Source organism: Petaurus breviceps, unplaced genomic scaffold (assembly GCF_028583685.1).
Source record: "Petaurus breviceps papuanus isolate PSGF00001 unplaced genomic scaffold, PetGlider_PUasm1.0 90459, whole genome shotgun sequence".
Lineage (NCBI taxonomy): Eukaryota > Metazoa > Chordata > Mammalia > Diprotodontia > Petauridae > Petaurus > Petaurus breviceps.
In genome coordinates, this window is record NW_027187259.1 from 2,847,527 (window position 1) to 2,855,833 (window position 8,307).

The following is an 8,307-nucleotide window of genomic DNA, read 5'->3' on the forward strand; positions in this document are numbered from 1 at the left end:
AGGTGGTCCACCAGAGCAAATACAGTGGATTTATATGGAAGGATGAACGCTGAGAATACACCATCAGATCTGGAAATTAAGGGATTGTTGTTAACTTTGAAGAGAATAGTTTCAGCTGAATGATGGGGTTGAAATACACATTGCAGAGGGTTTAGAAGAGACTGAGAGGAGGTAGCAAGTATAAAGCACTTTTTCAAGGAGTTTGGCTGAGAAAGGGAAGAGAGAGATAGGACAAAGGTTGAGAATATGGTATGGTCTAGTGAAGGTTTCTTTTAAGGATGGGGAAGGCTTGGGCATATTTGAAGGTAGTAGGGACCAAACCAGTTGAAAAGGAAAAGTTGAGGATCTGAGAGAGTGGTGTATGACTGAGGGTACAAAGTGTTCGAGATGAGTGAAGGGATGAGATCAGGGGCCTGTATAAAAGGGTTGACTTTGGAATGCCAGGTCTGGAGTCAGAAAAACCTGAGTTCAAATTCAGCCTTAGGCACTTACTAGCTGTGTGATCCTGGGCAAGTCTCTTCACCCTGTTTGCCTCAGTTTCCTCATCTGTCAAATGCATTGAAGAAGGAAATGGCAAACCCCTCTGGTATCTTGCTGAGAAAACCCCAAATGGGGTCACGAAGAGTTGGACACAACTGAACACCATCTAGTCAGAGTAGTTGTGAGCCTTGCTCCAGCTCTGTTCAGCTGTTTTTGAGTAAGAGTGGAGGAAGTGAATGGTGGGGATAACCGGATGAGTGGTGACGGCTCAGTAGCTAATGGTTTGAGGCTGGAGAAGGAGGAATATGGAATCGAGCAAGTGTCATGGCCTGAGAAACTACTGAGCGGAAGGATTTGAGATCTCGTTGAAGGTGAAGAATAGGTTTAGGAGGAGTGAAGGCTAGGGAAAAGTGGAATGGTAGGAGATTGTGGTCAGATAGGGGCATGCATGAGTTTCTAAATAGGGAAGTGAAGCACGTATGGGTGATGGCAAAATCAAGTGTGTGCCCATAGGGCTCTGTGTGTGGTTGGGGTGGATTGAGGGTTAGGTCATGGAACTAAGGGAGTTTGAGCAAGTATGTTAAAAGGCTGTTAAAGTCTCCCAGTATAAGGGCATGACTTGGAGGGGAGAGGAATGCGGTGCTGAGCTCCTGGAGGAAAGATGGAAAATGCCCTGGGGGTTATGATACTATAGTCACCAGGCATACAGTTGGCATGCCACAGGAATATTTTAATTATGTGGACCTTCAAAGACAAAATGTTTTTAATTGAAGATTTAGATGCAGTAATGGGAACGAGGAGTGCTGTGACTCTTTTTCAGACCAGTGTTTTGGGGACATCAGAGAAGGTACAGCCAGTGCTGAAAATACAGTATTATCTGAGGGGAACCAGGTCACAGCTTAATAGATAGAAAAAGTGGGAGAGAAAGAAGTCCAGGATGAAGGAAGCATTTGCTTTGAAGCAAGAACTCCGGAGGGCACAGTGGAAAAGGTGACTATTAGGACATGAGAGGGGTCAGGCTGGTGTGGCTCTAGGGATCAGAGAGCATAATAAGGGGGCAGAGAACTGTTTTCTCCTAAATGGAAGCTAATGGATTCTTTTGAGGATAGGGAGAGAAACAAAAGAAGGCACGGGCTAATAGAGTGGGTGGAATATGGGGAGAGAAGCTCACCATATCCAAGGGGAAGTGCTCAAAGAACTAGGCCAGCTCTGGGTCTGTTCCTTCATCAAGGTGGATGGTGCAGTGGCGCAAGGCTTTGGGGGTAGAGTATGCTGAACCGTAGCCAGCAGGAGGTGTTTCTTGGCGACCAGGCCTGGGTCTGAGTTCAGCACAGGGCCCTCTGGGTGCAGATGGGCTTGTTCTCCTCCTAATAGTGGGATAAGTTCCAGAGACATCATCAAGTTGACCACAGGCTGTTGATTTTTTTAGATATAGGAACTCATAAAGCTTGACTGCCAATGCTAATGCGAACGCCAATGCCAGTGCCAAAGGAGGAGTAATTTGTATCTGTGGAAAGAATGCTTGTGCCTATAAAACCACAAATCCTGAAAGTATTAGAGGACACTTATCTGTGTATAGGTCATATCCCCCTGCTAGAATATAAGCCCCATGAGGGCCAGGATAGTTCTTTTCTAGGTGGTTCAATAGATAAAACACTGGGCCTGGAGTCAGGAGGACCTGAATTCTAATTTGGCCTTAGACACTTAATAGCTAGTCCTTGAACCTCTGTCAGCCTTAATTTCCTCATATGTAGAAAAGGGCTGGTAATAACAACTGCCTCCCTGGGGTGTTGTGAGTATAAAATGAGAAAATATTAGTAAAGAGCTTCTCAAACTTTAAAATGCTACATAAATGTTAGCTATCATTATAATTATTATGTACAATTCATACTTCCTCTGGTCCCTCTGCATACAATCAGTGCTTAATAAATGCTTACTGAATTTTGTAACAATGCTTTGCAGTTGTATGACATTGTTGTTGTCTCTTGTACAATGTCTCATGGGATAATAGAATCTTCTATTTAGAGCTAAGAAGGAACTTTAAAGGGGCGGCTAGGTGGCGCAGTGAATAGAGCACCAGCCCTGGAGTCAGGAGGACCTGAGTTCAAATTTGACCTCAGACACTTAACACAAAAACTAGCCGTGTGAACTTGGGCAAGTCACTTAACCCCAAATGCTCTCCAAAAAGCAAAAAGAAAAAGAAGGAACTTTAGAAACCATCTAGCCCAATTTGCTCATTTTTATAGATGACGAAGACTAAAGTCTAGAGAGATTCTCATACAAAACCTGTTGTCTGGATAGGTGGCATTATTTCTAGTGAAGAGATGGGATCCTAGGAGCCTAGGCTGGATGTCAAACATCATCTAGTGTGACTCTTAACCCTGAGAAGGTCTTGCTTCTGGAACATCTCTGATCTTGGGTCATCCAGCTTCAGCACTTTCAGTGACAGGCACATTGTACATCTATTTAAAATTTGTTTTTCAACTCATAAACATGTCTTCTCTCCCTTAATCCTCCTTTCCCCACTGGGGAGAAAAAGAAAATCAAAACCCTTGCAACAAATGCATGGTCAAGCAAAACAAAGTCCTGTGTTGGCCATGGCCAAAAATGTGTGTTTCATTGTTCATCTGAAATGTCTGTCATTTGTCAGGAATGGAGTAGTATGCATCAGTCCCTTGCAACTGTGCTTGGTTATAGCTCTTAAATATTTCAAAATGATTTGTTTTTACAATGTTGTTATTGTATAAGTGAGTTTCCTTGTTCTGCTTACTTTCCACTATATAAGTTCATTTAAGTTTTCCCAGGTTTCTCAGAAACTGTCCCTTTCATAATTGCTTTTTAAAAAAATTTTTGGAGGGCAGTTGGGGTTAAGTGACTTGTCCAAGGTCACATGGCTAGTAAGTGTTAAGTATCTCAGTCTGAATTTGAACTCAGGTCCTCCTGACTTCAGGACTAGTGCTACTCACTTTGCCACCTAGCTGACCCCCTTTCATAATTTCTTATGACACAATAGTATTCCATTATATTCACATACCATAATTTGTCAAGCCATTCCCCAACTGAAGGGTAGCCATTTGGTTTCCACTTCTTTGCCACTACAAAAAGAGCTGCTACAAATATTTCTGTATCTGTGGGTCATTCTTAGATTTTAGTGACTTTGAGGACATAGTTCCAAATTACTTTTTAAAGTGACTGGATCAATTCACAGCTCCACCAACAGTGTACTGGACATCCTTTTTTATACCTCTAAATTTTGGAAAGTTTTATCTTATACAGTACTGGACAACAACTTTTCTCCATCTTCAACCCATTGGTCCTTGTTCTGTCTCTGGCTTCCCTGGCTTCCATTCCTTCCTTCTACAGGAAGCCTTTTCCATTCTTTCGTAATTCAAGTGCCTTCCCTCTGCTAATTACTTCTCATTTATCCTGTAGATAGTTTGTTTGTACGTACTTGTTTACATCTTATCTCCCTCATTGGACTGTGAACCCTTTCTTTGTATCCCTATTGCTTAGCATATTACTTGGTACATAGCAGATGCTTAATAAACATTTGTTATGTGACTGACTGCCCCCTGTAGTCACACCAATAAATCTAATCCCTTTTCCAGATGACAGTCTCTTAAATATTTGAAGACAACTCTCATGTCCACCTCACCTTCTCCCTGTTTTCTTTTTTTTCTTTAAGGTCCTTAACCATTCTTTAGGTGCCTTTTACAAATTATACTTTATTGGAGCCTTTTTCTTTCTATGAGATTCATTTCCCAACCCCACTCCCTGAACTTAAGCTTCCTTTGTCATAAAGAAAAGCAATGAAGAGAAAGTGTCTGATACAAAGATTATTTCAGACAAAATATGGGTATTCTGTCTAGTAGTTCACCACTCATCTGCCATGAGGAGGAAAGTATGCTTTGTTATGGCTTCTCTAGGGCCTTCATGTGTTTTTCATTACTCAGAGTTCAATTTCCTTTTAGAAATCTTTTTATTTACATTGTTGTAGTCTCCATGTGTTTTATTCTCTTGGGTCTTCACTTTGAATCAATTCATATAATAAATGTTCCCACTTTTCTCTAGATTTCTCCTATTCTTCACATGTAACGATATTACATTATATTCATATCGTTTTTTCAGCCACTCTCTAATCAGATTCTCTAATTTTTGTTCCCAATTCTTTGCTACCACTAAGAGCCCTGTTATGAATATTTTGGTACATGTTGGACCTTTGCTTCTATCTTTGATCTCCTTGCAGAAGGAACTGCCCAGTATTGGGATTTCAAAGTCAAAACTAATGCACTAGACTAGCCACTCTTCTTGCATCATCCCAAATTGAACTTGAATGGTCAGATCTTTTTCTAGCTCCACCAACAACGGATCAGTCCCATGGTTTTGAGCCCCCTCACCTCCTGTAAATCCATTCAATTTTGTTAGTATCTCTAAAAGAAACTTATTCTATTTCCATTCTCCTTTATTTAATATGGCACCATCTTTCTTGCTGGTCTGGCCAAACTGCATACTTTTACCCACAATCCCAATAAATGCAAGCATGTTTCTACTACTTGAAAACAGGGGAAGATGGAAACCTTCATATGAGGAACCCATTTTTTGTCCAAAAGAGAAAGTGATGATTAGGCCTCGAAGCACCCCAATAATTGTTTCTATTCTCTTCTTCCATTTGCTAGAGCATAACCTTCAGATGCAGCTACTGGTTAATGACCTCATCTAGCTACACGTCATTTGGAGATTTCTAACTGTGCCAGTAGGTGTCACCATTTACTAGTAAAGCATTTCAAAGGTTCCAAACCCCATAGGTAGAACTCTATTTAACATAAATGATTAGATTATAGCCATTAAATGTACATTTTGTTATAATTCCTATCTATAGCCCAACATCGATTATAAAATTTTCTCTACCTGACTTTTCCCCTAATCTTTGACTCTGAGCCTTATCTCATACAAACATAGACTTCCTCCCCTAGTTTGTTAACCGTATGTCAACACCAACAGAGATACAGTTGGTTTGATCAGCAAAATTTTGGATTTTTTGATGCACTGAGACTACATCTTTAGTTGAAAAGAACTTTTTTTTCATGTTTATACTTTTTAATTTGACCTTTACATGAGGTATTTGTTGTGACAACATTCACATTATGTCAATAAATGACACTACAATGCTTGACTATTTCAACCTAAAGAATCCTCAAGCTACTAGAATACTGCTAGGCTGGAAGCTTCTTGAGGGCAGGTACTCTGTCTGATTTCATCTTAATAGTCCTAGCACACAGTACAGTGATTTTCACATGGTATGCACCTCAATGATTTTTTTTTCTATTAGATATTTGCTTTGTAATGCAGTGGAAAAGAACTGAGTATATTTTCTTGTTTTAGGAAAATGACATCTACACTAATTTTAGGAGCACTGGCCTTGGAGTCAGGAAGACCAGGGTTCAAATACCCCCTAAAGCACATACTAGCTGTGTAACCCTAGGCAAGTCCCTTAACCTCTGTGCCTGAGATTCATCCTCTTTAAAATGAAGAGTCTCCAAGGTCCCTTCCAGCTCTGAATCTATGGTCCTTTTAGCCTATGGGAAGGGAGCAAGCAATGAAACAATCAATAAACATTTATTAAATACCTACTATGTGCCAGGCACTGTGCTAAGTGCTAGGGATACAAAAAGGGCAAAAGACAGTGCCTGTCTTCAAGCAGCTCACAATCTAATGGTGGAAACAAGGAAACAAATATGTACAAACAAGCTTTATACAGGATAAACAGGAAATAATGACCAAAGGGCAAGCACTAGAATTAAGAGGGGTTGGGAAGGGCTTCCTTTAGAAGAGAGAGTTTGAGTTGGGACTTAAAAGTAAGCCAGGAGCCTGAGATGAAGAGGGCAAGCATTCCTGGCATGGAGGCCATCCAGGGAAAATTCCCAGATCCAAGAGATAGCGAGTCTTATTCATGAAACAGCAGAGGCCGGTGTCACTGGATTAAAGGGTACGTATTGGGGAGTGAGGTATAAGGAGGCTGGAAAAGTAAGAAGTGCTAGGTTAGAAAGACTTTGAGTATCAAGGAGGAGATTTTGTGTTTGATCAGGAGTCACTAAGGAGTCACTAGAGTTGAGTGTGTGTGTGTGTGTGTGTGTGTGTGTGTGTGTGTGTGTGTGGTGACATAATCAGACCTGCACTTTAGGAAAGTCACTTTGGTGGCTGAACAGAGGCTGGGTTGAATGAGGAGAGACTTAATTAAGGCAGGTAGATCTACCAGCAGGCTATTGAGACAGTCCAGGTGTGAAGTGATGAAAGCTTGTCCCAGAGGTGGCAGTGTCTGAGGAAGGAAGAGGGCTTATTCCAGAGATGTTACAAAAAGAAATCGACAGGCCTTGGAAGCAACATAGATATTGGGGGGGGCAGGGTATGTGTAAGAAATAGTGAGAATGTGAGGTTAAAAACCTCCTAGGTTTTATGCCCACAGGACTGAGAGGATGTACTACTGTGCTACTGAAGGTAGGGGTCAGGGAGAGTCTAGGGAGAAAGCTTATAAGTTCCATTTTGGACATGTTGAGTATAAGACAGGTCAGTACAACATACTGCCCTTGAGAACTCGCTCCACCAAAGGATGTTGGGGGGGTTGTCATGTGACCCAGGGTAACCAACCACTCTATGGGTCATGTGACAGCTACCCAAAATCCTTTGGTGGAGCGAGCTCCCAAGGGCAGTATGTTGTGCAGGTCTGGTTTAAGATGCATGCTGGCCATCCCATTTGAGATGTACGAAGCGGTTGGGGTTCAGCACAGAGATAGCGGCAGCATACAGAGGTTTGAGAGCCAATAGGGGCTTGCTTGAACTATTGCAATGACCTCCTAACAGGACATAGAATCATAGATTTAGAGCAGAAAGGGCCCTTACTGAGGCCTAGAGAAAAAGTGATTTAAGGTCACACGGGCAGCAGAACTGAGACTTGAACCCATATCCTCTGACTCTGAATTCAGTCCTCTTGCTACCTGTATTGGGTCTTCTAACATTTATTGCCTTCACCCTCCAATTCATCTTTCGTAATAGCCAACAGACTAATATTCCTTATGAATAGAACTGGTTATGTCAACTCCTTCTAAATGCTTGTTTAGTGACTGCTTAGACATTGTCATTGGCTCCCTTTTGCCTCCTGACTAAAGGCCAAGCTGCCTTAACTGGTGTTCAAGGTCCCTCACAGTCTAGTGACACTCTGCCTTTCAGATTTCCATTTGATGTCAGACCCAACCTTATGATAATCTGAGCTGTTCACATCAGAATGGGTTGCCTCAGCAGGTGGTTAGTTGCCCCATTACTGGAGGTCTTCAGGCCAAGGCCCAGTGGAATCCTGCTCAGGTACAGGTTGGAGCAGATACCCCTTGAGAGTGGGTCCGTCCTAATTCTGACATGCTGTGGTTAGGACCTTATCTCTTCGGATGTTTTTTTTGTTTATTTGGGTTTTTTTTTTTTGCTTTTTAGAGGGGAAAAGGCAGGGCAGTTGGGGTTAAGTGACTTGCCCAAGGTCACATGACTAGTAAGTATTAAATGTCTGAGGCCAGATTTGAACTCAGGTTCTTCTGACTCCAGGGCTGGTGCTCTATTCACTGTGCGACCTAGCCACCCCAGGACCTTATCTCTTGTTTTTCTCTTCCATACACTCAAAGCTCCAGCCAAATTGTATTTCCAACTGTCCCTGCATTTATCCACCTCCATACCTTTGCTGAAGGTGTTACCTGTGCCTGGAATGTCTTCCTTTCCCCATCTTTTTCCACCTGTTGAATTTTACCATTCCTTAAAATCCAAACCAAATCCTCCATGAAACCTTCC